Source organism: Lotus japonicus, chromosome 4 (assembly GCF_012489685.1).
Source record: "Lotus japonicus ecotype B-129 chromosome 4, LjGifu_v1.2".
Lineage (NCBI taxonomy): Eukaryota > Viridiplantae > Streptophyta > Magnoliopsida > Fabales > Fabaceae > Lotus > Lotus japonicus.
Window position 1 is genome coordinate 31,652,084 of NC_080044.1, and position 16,465 is coordinate 31,668,548.

The 16,465-nt window shown below is 38.8% G+C and overlaps 1 pseudogene; it reads right to left on the bottom strand.

Moving 5' to 3' along the window:
* Window positions 1-847: 847 nt before the first annotated feature.
* LOC130715254 (uncharacterized protein At4g28440-like) lies at window positions 848-15,701 on the bottom strand (annotated as a pseudogene).
* Between the last annotated feature and the right edge of the window lie 764 nt (window positions 15,702-16,465).

Genomic DNA, 16,465 nt, shown 5'->3' on the forward strand with positions numbered 1-16,465 from the left:
TTTAACGCAATTATGTTCATCATTTTTGTGTTCGTCTGCTATGAGTCCTTCTCAAGTTTATGTGCTACGTATCTGTTACTGGAGTATTATGTTGATGTTTTAAGTGATTATGTAATGCCTCATGATCGTTTGAAATTTTATCATTCTGATATTTACAATATATATACCGATTAGAATTGGGGTGTTACAAAAAACATATTTAACCCTAAATTAATTGATTACTAAAATATAAAAAATTCAATTAATTATCTTGAATGTGATTGGTCCACCTAAATCATGAGTTATTTAACCCAAATATTATCATGGGTCATTTAGACAACCCTTCAAACTTACCATAAATTTTCGTTATTTGTACCATATTAACCGCCCGGTACCAATCATCATGAGTGAAAAATCTTATTTCTCCTTTTTCCAAAAATTACAATATAGAGAAATAATACCATTTAACTTGAGAAATGCTATTATTGAGAAAGCATTAATCTGTCAATCAAATTGTTATATCGTGTTCCATAGACTCTGAGAAAGCAACCAACTAATTATGCATGTAAATAGGAGTAAGATAGCTCGACCTAAAGAAACAGAAAATATTATAAAGGTTCATCTTCCACATAAAATTCTTGGTACATACACAAAATCCGAAGTATATAAATAGCCAAACAAAAAGCAAGATCTGAAAGCTAGTTCCTTTATATTTCATTTAATGCCTGTAAGAAGCATGTCCTTTTTTTTTTTGATAGATATAAGAAGCATATCTCTATTCCTAAATATTACTGGGTTTGTTTTATTCTTATTATTATTATTATTATAACACAGCAAAAAATGCTACAATGTCCTCCCCAATAAGTCATCACTCCACAACATTCACCAGTTCGTACTCAATAAGGGACAGGTTATTATCTTCTTCACAGTGAAAGTAGCAGGTTCGGTTACTTCGACACGGCCCCACTTATCCACAGCAAGCCTCATTGATCCTTTAAACATGTCGATTTTGGCGTTTCGCAAAATGACAGTAGATCCCTCCTCATCAGATCCGGGGTACAAGAGAAAACTTTGAACCTTAGCAAAAGGTTTAACATTTACACATTTTCAGCAAATTTACTCAACATTGGATTTTATAGCTGGACATAAAATCTCAACTAAGACCACAACAAGATAAAATGCATTAACTAATACAGAAACAAATTAAAAATTGTTTTGCAAGTTATAGTTAAAAAATTACTGAAAACTGAGCTACAAAAATTGAACTTCATCTAAAATTTTATGCTACATACAAGATACCAATTTCCAAGTATCATTATCTAATATATCTATGATATGACCGATGAGAATATTAAATTCCATAATCCCTTTCATTTATCTGGGCCTCCATGTGGGGGGAAACCCAAAGAGAATATATTTATGGGATCCTATGATAGAAAAGTTAAAATAAAGACTCTCCCAGTGACGGTGACAATGTTTTAAAACTCGGCTCGGTCATCGACTCGGTCGAGGTACTGAGTCAATGAGTCACTGGTCGGACCAGTGGGTCAATGAGCGGACTGCTTAACTCGGTGTATATTTAAAAATTTAAATATTAATAATACAGCTCATACAACTTCACATTTTTCATATTTTTCAGTGATGTAATTATATTTATAATTAATAATGCGCGTCTATTGTCAATTAACAACATGTGGCATAGTGGGAAGGTAATATTTTTATATCCTCCATGTCCTGTGTTCGATTCCACCTGGTAGCATTAACTAATTTTTTTTTCCCTTGTGTGCTGCAGTAGTTGACCCAGCCGGTTCAACCGCCCGAGTTTGGCCGGTCCAACCCGAGTTTGACCGATTTGATGACACAACCGATCTGAACCTGCGATCGGACCGACCTTAGGACCAAGTTCCGATCGAACCGGTCGGACCGGCCGGTCCGGTCCGAGTTTTAAAACTATGCTCGATGGCGTCAAAAATCAGTATCCTTTGGGGGACATTTAATTCTGATTGGGGGGCCACTTTTCTACCTCTCTTTCTATAGGATTCCTAAGGGTGAATTGAACCATTGCAAGGTCTTTCCTGTGGGGAGGTTTGGAGGGTTCCAAAGGACTGACTTGGATCAAATGGGAAACGGTGTGCAAGCCAAAGGAAGCGAGAGGCTTGAGTCTTAGGGATTGGGATACTTTCAACAAGGCTCTTCTCGGAAATTGGAGATGGCGGCTCTTGGCAAATGATGGGAGACTTTAGAGTCGAGTTGTGAGAAGTAAGTACATCATTCCCCTCTTTAACCAACAAAGCTATTCAACAAAAGTTGGTTCAAGGACCTAGGAAATGTTGAAATTATAGGGTTAGGGTAGGAAATGAGAAGAGAGAGAGAGAATGGAGGCTCTTGATGACCCGGTTTTATATGATATTTTTAGGGTTTTTCCTTGCTATTTTTTAGTCTTTTTCTTGTGTCTCATGTAGTGTTTCATACATTCTCATGCATTTTTTCCTTTCTTTGAGTTTTTGTTTGGTTTTGGTAATTATGTAGTTTTATAAGGGTCTTTCTTTCATTTTTAGAGAGTTTAGGACTTGCATGTGTTTTGCATGGAATTGTGAGGACTATTTGTAAGACCAAGATTTGGTCAGGTGGTACAACTCTATTTTTGATGATAACAAGTTTATTATTATGTATAAACAATTGTGGCACTCTAACGTTTGTCTTTTTAAGTTATGACAAACAGACTCTGACTCTGATTCAAAGATGATATATTAATCAGAAGTTGAAGACCAAGAGTAACCAGCACAACGCTTCTGCATTTAACTACATTCCTCTAAACGGTAGCAAACGCTTCAGATGCTCTGAAGATTAAGGCTCTGATGTGGACTCTGAACGATCCAAGCTCTGAAGTTCTGAAGACCAGATGTTCTAAGGAACGGTCCAGAAGCTGAAGACTTGGAAGCTCTGAAGTCTAAGAGAAAGCTGGCTCTCATGACAAAAAGCACTTCATGCTCTGAAGGCCAGATGTTCTGATGAACGATCCAGAAGCAAAAGTTTTGAAGGTCAGACGATCCAAGCTTCCTTCTGACTCTGATCACACAAGCTTCACAAGTTCCAACATGAAGCGACGCCCAAGATCAAGAGTAGTCAACTAGGCTAAGGCATTGTCACTGTCATTCGTACAAAAGCTAATGTACTGTTCTGACTGCCTTACCTACGACGTTCAGCCATAGCAGACTCTGGAAATACCAGAACTGCCCTCCAACGGACAGATTCATCCAACGGATACACATTCTAAACCTTGGAGTATTTAAAGGCTGAAGATAAAAGAAATCAGCTAAGAAACTTTGTGCATGCAAGTGAAATACTTTCAGCGAATACCTTAGCAATATTTCTTCATTGTTCTTATTGTGGTTACGTCTGCTTGTTTAGAAGCATCTCTTTGTAAACCAAACTCTTTCACAAACTTTGTTTGTAGTTCCTTGAGAGACCGGCGAGGTCAGTATTCTTGAGATGACTAAGGCAAGGTTGTCTTAGTGCTGTTAGTTCATTGTATTGTTAGTCACTGAGCAAGTTTGCTAGTGCAGTTGTAACAATCATTGAATAGTGAATTGCCTTCATTCTAAGAAAGAAGAAATCACCTTAACTGGTGGACTGGATTAGCTTGAGTGATTTATCAAGTGAAACATGATAAAATCATTGTGTGCTTTTCTCTCTCCCTTATCTCTTGCACCTCGTGATCTTTAGTCCGAAAAGATTATCCTTAATCTTGGAGGGCAATTTCTAAAAGCTAAAAACTCTATTCAAACCCCCCTTCTAGTGTTTTTCATACCTTCACTATTGTGCTTAAAAGCCCTTTGAATTTCTTGATATTTTTCCTTGTCTTGGTCCTTAAGTGCTTCAGCAGGTAACTCATGAAGAGGGAAGGCCAAAAAGCTTGAAGAATTGATGGAAACATTCAAAGGGGGGGGGGGGGTTACAAGAAGCCAAAAAGACCATCAGAACGTGTGTCTGGTGCTCAAGCGCCGCCAGCCTTCCAGATGAGGGTTGCCAGCTTCTGCCTAGGGAGCGCTCAAGCTCCCGAGGGCAGCGCTTGAGCGCCCCAGCACGCCCCTTTTGCCTATAAATAGGATTTTAGTCATTTTCTTTTGTATTTTTTCATACTTTGTAAAATTCAGAGGTAGATGATCATCTAGGAAAGTGAGAGAGGGCTTCCAAGCTTGTAATTCAGGTTCTTAGCCAAGCACATGCTTGGCTAATCTCTCTTCTTATGCTTTGGTTTTCATGTAAGGCTTTTCATGTTTAAGTTATAATCTTAAGTTCTTTCCCACATGATCTTCTTCTTCCCTTGAATCCCATTTTCTGAATTTTAATCTAAGCTTGTATGCATGCTTGCTTTATGCTTTTATATAATCAGAACAGAAGTTTGTTATAGATTAGGGAACCGATTTGGGATTACCCCTTCTATCTTGGCTACTAGGAATAGAGGAAGGGTTGGGGTTTGTTGGCCTGAACTTTCTAATCTTTATGCTTCAAACAAATGTTTAAGTACACAAGGAATTAGGCTTATCTTTTGGTTTGAAAGAATTATCTATGTGAGACATCGATAGGTAGTTGCTTAGACTATAGCATCAAGGAGAGATTCATGAGTTCATGTGCTTAGAATGATGTGCTTAGTTTGACTAGTTGAGCAAGGACTCAAAGCATGTTATTTTCTGAGTTTATGTTTATTTTCTCTTTTACTACTTTGACATATCTTGTTTCAATAAAACAAACCTTCATACTCAAGACTTGAACTGAATTCATTCACTCACAATCCCCGTGGTTCGATATTTAAAGCCGGATGGATTCGTACACTTGCGGATTTACCAACAACTCTCAATAATGTTCTGTCAGATTTATAAAATGTATTAATCTAAAACACAAAATAATGACTCAATGGTCTCATTTACTAATAATCAGGTCAATTACTAGTATAGTATTTTTGTATTAAAAGTACAAGTGTACACCCCACTACCTTAATAAGAAAATAAAACATGAAATATAATGAATAAGAAATGACTCCTAAGATTAATTGCTTCTTCAATTAGATGCCTAATTGATTCCAATTTTCCACACTATGCTAAAAGGATGGTTAGGGAGGCTAAAAGGGTCGACGGAACGGCAGCCGAGGTTGCATAGTCGTTGGACAACAGTGGTTGACCGCGTAAAAGAGACACATGCATACAACAACAACTTTCCATTACAATTTTGATAAAAAAACCACAAAACACACTTCAAAAAATTGAACATACGTTAAAATTCGAGGGCAATTCTAGTTTTTTGGCTTTTGTGCATTATAGCAAATGTACTGCAATTTCAGCCACGACGAGACTACCTGTTGCGGCTAGTTTCCATTGCACTGTGAGCTCTCCTGTCACCTATTGCATGCTATTGACAACCCTAGAGAACACATTGTTTTCCACACTATGCTAAAAGGATGGTTAGGATGCTAAATGGGTTGACGGAACGACAACCGAGGTTGCGTAGTCGTTGGACAACGGTGGTTGACCACGTAAAAGAGACACATGCAGACAACAACAACTTTCCGTTACAATTTTGAAAAAAAAAACCACAAAATACACTTCAAAAAATTGAACATACGTTAAAATTCGAGGGCAATTCTAGTTTTTTGGCTTTTGTGCATTATAAAAGCCAACCCTTAAGACCTTGCATGCTAAGGGTCTGCCTCCGATGTGGCTGGCACAAACCCCTTCATGAACTTCCGACATCACTATCTCATATTTCTCCCGCGGCAGGCACCTTAGGAGTGGCGAGGTGAACCCTCGCCGAAACAGGTCTCCATCTATCAACGTGTAATTGCTCGCCTCTCGCCTCTGTTCCTTGGTATACTGCATAACTTCGGTCGGGTTCCCCACCAAGATGTCCAATATTTGTTCCATCCACGTGTTTCCTCGATCCACGCATCCCACCAGCTCTCCTTCAATACTTGGGCAAGTTAGCATTTCTTGGATCACACTCTCATTGTTTTCTGATTTCTTCGTGCTTGCCAGCTTTGCTAGCGCGTCCGCCTGCTGATTCTGTGTTGTGGGCACATACTCCAGAGTTACCTCCTAGAGGCGACTCATCAAAACTAGGCTCCAAATACCTTATCAGACTAGGCTCCTTTACCTGAAAAACTCCTTGAACTTGGCTCGCCACAACCTGCGAGTCTATCCTGATTAGTAAACTTTCAATTTTCACCTCAATCGCCAGCTTGAGTCCGACGATCAACGCCTCGTACTCCGCTTGGTTATTACTAGCCTGAAATTCGAATCTCAGGATTGCTCCAAAGTCAACTCCCCCGGTCCTTCCAACGTCACACCTGCTCCACTCCTGTTACTATTGGAAGAGCCATAAACAAATAAAGTCCATTGGGTATTCACTTTCTCACCCGAATCGGGCGTCAACTCAACCACAAAATCGACCAAAGATTGCACACTCATCTTCCCGCGCTTGTCATATTGTAACCCATACTCAGATAATTCGATTGACCACGCCACCAACCTTTCTGATAAATCATAAATCAGGCTTCTGCAAAACTTGTCTAAGAGGCAGGTTTGTTCGTACTTTCATTGGGAAACTTTGGAAATAAGGCCTCAAACGCCTGGCGGTCACAAGCACCGCCAACGCCGCCTTCTCAATCTTTTGATATCTAATTTCTGCCCCTTGTAACGTGTGACTTACAAAGTACACAATCCTTTGCTCGCCATCCATTTCCTGCAAGATAACTGAATTGATCGCGTTGTCGCTAATTGCAAAATACAAGTGGAGGGGGAAACCCTGCATGGGCTTCGACAGTATGGGCGGGGCAGACAAAAACACCTTTAGGCGAGTAAAGGCTTCCTCACACTCTACAGTCCATTCAAAAGTCGCGTTCTTCCTGAGGCACTTTAAGAATTGCGCTGACCTATCGCCAGAATGAGGAAGAAATCTCGACAGCGCCGCGATCTGTCCTGTCAAACGCTGAACTTCCTTGGCGTTTCTAGGGCTCTTCATCTATTGTATCACCTTACACTTGTCGGGGTTTATCTATATTCCTCTTGAAGTAATCATAAACCCAAGAACTTCCCACCTTGAATTTCGAAAGAACACTTCTCTGGGTTGAGCCGCATATTGTGCTTGTGGATTTCACCAAATTCTTCTGATAAATCCTGATTCCAATCCCAAAACAGACTTCACGATCATATCATCTACATAGACTTCCATATTCTGACCGATCTGGTTGGCGAAAACCTTGTCCATCAATCGTTGATAGGTTGCGCCAACATTCTTCAATCCGAACGGCATTGTTCGATAACAATAGTTAATTCTGGCGGTCATGAAACCTGTTTTATCCTCGTCCGATGGGTGCATACGAATCTGGTGATATCTAGAGTAGGCATCCATCAAGCTGAGCAGTTCGTTGCCAGAAGCGCCATCTACCAACTTATCAATACTTGGGAGCGGATAAGAGTCTTTTGGGCATGCCTTGTTTAAGTATGTGTAATCCACGCACATACGCCACTTTCCGTTCGCCTTTTTCACCATAACCACGTTCGCCAACCACGTGGGGTAATTGACCACTCTAATAAATTTGGCCGCCAGCAGCTTGTCTACCTCTTGGTGCACCGCCTTTCCCTTCTCGCCGCCCTTCCGACGACGAAGCTATGACACCGGCTTAATCCACGGGTTTAGGTCCAATTTGTGACAAATGAAATTAGGATCTATCCCCGTCATGTCTTTACAACTCCAAGCAAATAGGTCCAAGTTCTCGCCCAGCAGCTTCTCCAAGCGCGCCTCTTGCTCGCTAGTGAGTCTTGTTCCAATCTTTAGCACCTTCTCTCCAAACTTCAGCGCCTTGGTCTCCTCAATCGGTGTGGGCATGTTCACACTCTAGGTACTACTCTATCTCACAATGTTCCTGCTATGAACATTGTGAGATAGGGTACGTAGTACCTGTAACACCCCATTTTTCTTTATTAGGTCATTTATTATTTTATTTTAATTATTATTATGATATATGGTAATTAAGTGATATTATTAGATAATTAAGTGATTATTTGATATAGATAATTAAGTGTTTTAGGTTTTATAGTGAGTAGTTGAGAGTGGGGCCCATTATAAGACTATTTTAGGGTTATAAGTGAAATAGAAAGAGAGAAATCAGAATTTGAGAATTGGAGGAGTTAGCAGAGCAGAAGAAAAGAAGCGTGAAAGAGAGAAGGGGAGGAAAGAGAAGAAAAACCTAGAATTTGATCTTCAAGAGGTAAAGGTTTGAATTCATGTTCTCTGGATTGGTATGATAGTGAATAATGATAGAAAGTCTGATTTAGGAACCCTAGGCTGCAATTTTTTCTAAACTGAAGGTGGATTGTTGAATTTAGAGTTATGAATTGTGGGTGGAAGAGAGGGGGTAGTGCGTCGCACATTAGGCTGCAGAAATTTACGAGCTCTTGAACCCTATTTCGAGCTGTGTTAATGACCGAAGTTGAAGACGTAGTCTTCATAAAAGATGTAGCCCTTTCGGTTATAAAACGTTTGCCGCTGGTTTCACATCATTCCGACGTCTGTAGCTCGAGTTATATGCATTTTAGTGAGGAAAGGTTAAGTTGTCTCGTTTCTCACGAACTGCTGTTAGTGTTAGATTTTTCCTGAATTTTTTACTTTGTTTCGACTTGAAAATTTACAGGGATTTACAAAACGTGTATAGGAGACCATGATAAAAATATTGGAGTTTTCTGAGTGTATTTGAATAAAATACATTTTATAACTGTTTTGAATAAAATGAGTCATTTTATGTGCAAATGTTGTTTTCGAAAAAAGATGTGGTGCGCGCACGTGGTGATGTGCAAGGCGCAATGGCGCGCGGCCATGGAGAGGGTTGCGCGCGAGGGAGGTGGCGCATGTAGGTAGTGGTGCACGCGGTAGCCCGCGCATGAGGGGGATGGTGCAGGGAGATGACGAGTTTTTGGGGAAAATTAGGAAGAGTCCATTTTTTGTATAATAGTTGCAGAACGTGTTATATATGAATTATATTTAATTTACATCTGTTTAATAGTTCATTATATGATGTTATTTCTGAATTGATGTTATGTGTTAAGTTGTTTAAGTTATTGTGATTGCAAGTTGTGTGATTGATAACATGTAAGTGTGTGTTTTGTGAAATTGGAGATGATTTGAATTGTTAAGCTGGTGATGAATATGCTAAAATAATTAAGACTTGGAGATGGTCTCAATATGCATATGTTAGTTGAGTTTTGCAAAATACACTGCATAGTTGTCAAGAGGCAATGTTTACTAGTTCTCGTGGAGGCTAGTGAGTTGTCCCAAAATTGGAGTAGTTTTGAAAGCCTAGAGCGAGAGCTTTATTGGTGGTTATCTGTCTGGAGTGGACGCGGTGATACCGCTAAGGATAACAACTTTGGTACCAATGGCATTTGCACGGGTCTCACTTGAGTCATATGTGTTAGGGAGTTGTTGATGCTAATTAATGATAATTGTGATATTGTTTTGAGATTTGATGTTGTGGTAATTGGAGACAATAATATTTGCTTACTTGATGCTATGAATTATGGAGTATTGTCATAACTGTGAGATTGATTGATTATATTAAATTTCATAATTTATTATTTGTTAGTGGAGTGTGAAGAATTTATGTGGAATATAGATAAGCTTTTACATTATTTATTATTATGCTTATCCATATGATATGAGTTCTCACCTTTCTGTTGGAATGATGTTCTATGCCGAGGATAGTAGAGCTTCTCGCAAGGGTTAGTCGGAGGAGCTAGTCCTTAGATATGTTTTAGTTAGGGGAGTCATGCTCTGTTATGTAACACGGGGAAACGTTTAGTATTGTACTTGGATGTTAAGAGATACTTCGTGTACTCTCTTTATTTATTTTTGGATAACGTTAAATTTTGGAGTTGAAATAAATTTGTTGTGCTATGCATATGATGTTGAATTATCAAAGTTTAAAACTATATTTATATCTAAAATATGAGCATGACAGGTGTTTGGATTTATAATTCTGGAGAATAAATGTGATACCCTCTATGTTATGCATTTAACTTTGATTTATGCTATTATATTTACACGGGGTTTATAGGGTGTTACAGTACCTAGAGTGTGGTGTGATTGCACTAGAGAGAGAGTTAGAGAGAGAGAATAACTAAATTTCTTGAATGTATTGATCAAATGAGCAAAAATCATTTACAAATGGTAACCGCTTTCTATTTATAGCAGTGAGGGGTTGGGCCCCCGCGTGCTAATTCCTCTAGTGGGCCGGTTGGGCCTTGCTGATTAAGGCTCCACTTACTGGCCAAGTGACCCACCACTGGGTGGGAACCCCTGGCGTTGCCCCTCTAGGGGTCTAGGGGCTAGCCCAGTCCAATAGTGAATAATGTTGTAACTCTATCATTTTGACTTAGGTTGAAGGTGCTGATATAAACTCGCACTTTCCAAGCCCAAATCTTGAACAAACTGAAGTCATGATTAACGAAGAAACCCCTGAGTTTGATGTTGACCAGAACATGTATTATCCTGCTGCCACCAATTTAAAAACATTGATGCTTTTGGTTTGATGGTACTTCATATATGCATTGTATGAATGGTGTTTTACTTGTCGTGTCTAGGATTTGAATCACCCAGGGTATGGGAGGAGCAGAATAGGATTTTTTGTGTAGATGGTCCGGATATTCAGTACTCGGTGAGTCTTACACACTTGTTTTCTCTGTCCTGTTTATATATGTGAAGCGTTTTAGGTTTATACCTTGTCTAATGAGGGAAATCTTAGTGGACTAGTTGAGTAAACTTATTTCTAAGCTCTTAGTTATACTCTTTTGTGTTGAGTAATTATTATAAATATTTGTATGAACTTACTTTAATATAGCTCAGTTTTTGGCAAATAGTAATTTCCACAAGTCTATATAATGTAAATCACTTCTGTACAATTCAAACTCAAGAAATAAGATTCAGAAATTATTCTTCCAACTTACTCTTTCATGTTCTATTTCCAAATGTGTGAGATGGATATGGTTCTTCTATGTTGATAACTAGCATGTGTTTAAAGCTATTCTTGTTAAGGACTTTCTATCATTAGAGGTTAGCAGGTGGCGTTATTTAGTGTATGGTTGGAACTTGGAATTGATTTCTTTTATACTTAGTGTTCTACTACACAATACTTATGCAAGTATTTTGGTTTGTGTTGTTCCTTTGTTCATGATTGTCTGCATGTTAGCTAAGTGTGTTTTTGCCAACATGTCAGACACGATGTTGTAACATCTTGACTATGACATGCGTCCCTGCGGATCTGATATGAGTTGGTTATGTTATAAGTGAAGCTGTGCTTTGATTACGTGGTATTCAAGTTAGGGTTGTTGAAGAAGCTTATGTGTGCTATCTGGAATATATTATAGTGGAATAAAATCTGCTGAAGAGGATTTGATTTGGTTTAAATTGTGAAAGTTGTTATCGTTTGTTCAAATCTTATTTGATAAGATTTGTTACTAGTTCAAAAAGATTTGTTCCAGATCTGTTTTGTGAACTCTATTTTCTTGCAAGCCCAATGAAGATCAAGACCTGAAGAACGACTATTTAAAGAGGCTTAACCCTAGTTGCTAAGTGTGTGTTTGACACTATTTGGTGGTGTTTTTAGGGTTTGTGGTTGTGAGTCCTTATTGTGTTATTTGTACACCACTCTACTGCCTCCATTGATAATCATATGGCATAGAGTTGGTTTGTTTAGTTGCGTTGTAATCTCTTCCTTTTTATCTTGTTGTTCATTGTTTCAATCACTGTGGCAGTGATAGTGTGTGAGAAAGTGAGAGGGAGTTCTCATACTTAGGGGGAGACCTAAGTAATAAAGCACGGGTAGGAATATGTAGAAATGATTTGAACATGGACTGTTCAATTAAGACCTTTTTGTACTTGATTCTCTATAATAGTGGATTATCTTTCTCGGTCTGAAGCCCTCCAGATGTAGGTGACGTTGCACTGAACTGGTTTAACAATTCGTGTGTCTTGTTTACTTATGCATTTAAAGTTTATGTTGTTACCGTTAGTCTGTTGTCGAGCCGGTTGTCCCAACATCGCATAGAACATCTGTCCTGTGGGAGAACCAGAATTTCAATTGGTATAAGAGCCGACACCCTATCCTGTTTGGGTGAGTTCCAGGGAATATATTCTGGTTCATGGACAATGCCAAGGAAGGAAGATCAATCAATAGATCTGATCTTGTGATCTCATGTATCCGCTGATATTTATGTTGTATCTCTTATGTGCAACCCAATGATGTGCAACTGATAGTTGTTGATGAAGATATTCTCCACAACTGTGCTCACATGTTGTTTTAGGCAAAATTCTGCTAATGAGGGGGAGTACTGTGATTTTGGTTGTGGTTTCTGATTTTCAGCAGTAGTGTGTTTGTTGCTGTTGGGATATTTGTGTAGCTACTACTGGCTGTTTGGTAACTACTGTGTAGTTTATGATTTGTTCATAACTGCTGATAATAGCTATGTTGATAGAAGATGTGTAAGCTACCTTGATATATTATGTTTGCTCTGATCTGATGTTTCAAGCTGCAATTTTTCTGAAGAGCTTTATGGTAGTGGATTGTATTAGCTAAAATTTGACAAAGGGGGAGATTGTTGTTCCTTTGTTCATGATTGTCTGCATTTTACCTAACTGTGTTTTTGCCAACATGTCGGCCACGATGTTGTAACATCAGGACTATGACATGTGTCCTTGCGGATCTTAAATGAGTTGGCTAAGTTATCTGTGAAGCTGTGCTTTGATTACGTGGTATTCAAGTTAGGGTTGTTGAAGAAGCTTATGTGTGCTATCTGGAATACATTATAGTGGAATAAAATCTGCTTAAGAGGATTTGATTTGGTTTAAATTGTGAAAGTTGTTATCTTTTGTTCAAATCTTATTTGATAAGATTTGTTACTGGTTCAAAAAGATTTGTTCCAGATCTGTTTTGTGAACTCTATGTTCTTGCAAACCCATTGAAGATCAAGACCTGAAGAACGACTATTTAAAGAGGCTTAACCCTAGTTGCTAAGTGTGCGTTTGACACCGTTTGGTGGTGTTTTTAGGGTTTTGTGGTTGTGAGTCCTTATTGTGTTATTTGTACACCACTCTACTGCCTCCATTGATAATCATATGGCATATAGTTGGTTTGTTTAGTTGAGTTGTAATCTCTTCATTTTTATCTTGTTGTTCATTGTTTCAATCACTGTGGCAGTGATAGTGTGTGAGAAAGTGAGAGGGAGTTCTCCTACTTAGGGGGAGACCTAAGTAATAAAGCACAGTAAGGAATATGTAGAAATGATGTGAGCATGGACTGTTCAATTAAGACCTTTTTGTACTTGATTCTCTATAATAGTGGATTATCATTCTCGGTCTGAAGCCCTCCAGATGTAGGTGACGTTGCACTGAACTGGGTTAACAATTCGTGTGTCTTGTTTACTTATGCATTTAAAGTTTATGTTGTTACCGTTAGTCTGTTGTCGAACCGGTTGTCCCAGCATCGCATAGAACATCTGTCCTGTGGGAGAACCATAATTTCAATTGGTATAAGAGCCGACACCCTATCCTGTTTGGGTGAGTTCCAGGGAATATATTCTGGTTCATGGACAATGCCAAGGAAGGAAGATCAATCAATAGATCTGATCTTGTGATCTCATGTATCCGCTGATATTTTTGTTGTATCTCTTATGTGCAACCCAATGATGTGCAACTGATAGTTGTTGATGAAGATATTCTCCACCACTGTGCTCACATGTTGTTTTAGCCAAAATTCTGCTAATGAGGGGGAGTACTGTGATTTTGGTTGTGGTTTCTGATTTTCAGCAGTAGTGTGTTTGTTGCTGTTGTTATATTTGTGTAGCTACTACTGGCTGTTTGGTAACTACTGTGTAGTTTATGGTTTGTTCATAGCTGCTGATAATAGCTATGTTGATGGAAGATGTGTAAGCTACCTTGATATATTATGTTTGCTCTGATCTGATGTTTCAAGCTGCAATTTTTCTGAAGAGCTTTATGGTAGTGGATTGTATTAGCTAAAATTTGACAAAGGGGGAGATTGTTGTTCCTTTGTTCATGATTGTCTGCATTTTACCTAACTGTGTTTTTGCCAACATGTCGGACACGATGTTGTAACATCTGGACTATGACATGCTTCCTTGCGGATCTGAAATGAGTTGGCTAAGTTATCTGTGAAGCTGTGCTTTGATTACGTGGTATTCAAGTTAGGGTTGTTGAAGAAGCTTATGTGTGCTATCTAGAATATATTATAGTGGAATAAAATGTGCTGAAGAGGATTTGATTTGGTTTAAATTGTGAAAGTTGTTATCTTTTGTTCAAATCTTATTTGATAAGATTTGTTATTGGTTCAAAAAGATTTGTTCCAGATCTGTTTTGTGAACTCTATGTTCTTGCAAACCCATTGAAGATCAAGACCTGAAGAACGACTATTTAAAGAGGCTTAACCCTAGTTGCTAAGTGTGCGTTTGACACCGTTTGGTGGTGTTTTTAGGGTTTGTGGTTGTGAGTCCTTATTGTGTTATTTGTACACCACTCTACTGCCTCCATTGATAATCATATGGCATATAGTTGGTTTGTTTAGTTGAGTTGTAATCTCTTCATTTTTATCTTGTTGTTCATTGTTTCAATCACTGTGGCAGTGATAGTGTGTGAGAAAGTGAGAGGGAGTTCTCATACTTAGGGGGAGACCTAAGTAATAAAGCACGGGTAGGAATATGTAGAAATGATGTGAACAAGGACTGTTCAATTAAGACCTTTTTGTACTTGATTCTCTATAATAGTGGATTATCTTTCTCGGGCTGAAGCCCTCCAGATGTTGGTGATGTTGCACTGAACTGGGTTAACAATTCGTATGTCTTGTTTACTTATGCATTTAAAGTTTATGTTGTTACCGTTAGTCAGTTGTCGAACCGGTTGTCGCCTTCTTCCAAGCCTGAAAGAGGGGTAAGCAATCTGTCTCAAACTGAACGCGTCTGAAGCCATGATGCACAGACAACTTCATAGCCCATCTAAGACACAAAGCTTCAGCCACTGTTGGAGAAAGAGCAAGCGTTGGAAATTTTGCAGCAATCGCGAGCACTTCACCGGCGTTGTCCCTCGCCACCATATCAAACCCCGCCATCTTGTCCCTCCCCACTGCAGCATCCACGTTGACCATCACAATGTCAACCGCAGGCCAGACCCACTTCCCTGGCCCTTGACCCCGCCCACCATTCGCCAAGGAGAACGACGACACAAGAACATAATTAATGAATATCATAACCTACATAATATATAGATGCTAAAATTGAAGCATGAAGCGCAGTTTGCCAAGATCACATAAGAAAATTCTACCCCAGATATAAAAACAAAGGAATCAAAAAGAATGATGACAAAGTGAAAAACGAGTAATGTAAACACGCATAGGGAAAACTCTTTAAAACCAAAGCAATAACATCCTTACCTTTATCATTTCTGGCAGAGAAAATGATCATCAATGTTTCATCATCCTCGTACCAAGCATTCAGCTATTCGTATTTGACGAGGTTGAGAACCATCAGCACGACCCTTCTACACCACCATCTTTGTACTAGCCACCTTCACAGTTAGTGTATGCCCACTAGTCCCCAGGCGCGCAGCTGATCAACCTTGGTGAACACTGGCTTTCTCAATCAAGCAGGTTTTGATTCTGCCATATCTTAATTCCTACAAAAACTAAATGTCACAATAAGGTTCCACCAAGAGTCTAAGACAACAGAAGAAACATCTCAAGCAAGCACACAACCATCATGTCTTGTAAGAAATTAATACATAAACCCTAAAAAAAATCCATTAATCGATTCTCCTCACGCCCGAAAAGACAAAAAGGGTCAAGGAACCAAAAAGGATTATAAAGCTTATCAGTGTTTATCTTCTTTATCAATTTTTTAGCCAAAGAGAAACCCCATTGTGGCGAAACTGAAGTAAGCAGCATATTTAATAAACATCAACTGTATCAATTATATTGTATATATAAATCTAGCTAATCTCAACTAAAAGAGGTTTAGAGCTTTATGATATCCCAAAGTTACAAAATTAGGGATTGGAATCTACCCTAAATTGGAAGTGAAACTTCAAACTGCAAAAGCGAAGAGGGGTAGGGAGATCTGAAACACGAAAGTGAATTTGAGCCGTCGAGGTCAGCTTTTAAAGGGTTTTTTTTTTTGAAAGAAGGTAAGCTTTTAAAGGTTATTTGTTCATGTTCATTTCTGTCAGATCAATTCCCTCGGTGATGCATATTCAATTCAAAATAAAGTGCAATCACGCAGACACGCATGTATTCTCTCATAGCCCATGCCAGTCAATGCCAATAGAACACATCATTTGTTTAGCCGCATATGTTCGACTTGGAAGCACATTATCCTTATCCTCTGAAAGCATGTCTTTCAAAAGAATAAGTAATTTAGTGAAACTCTTATCT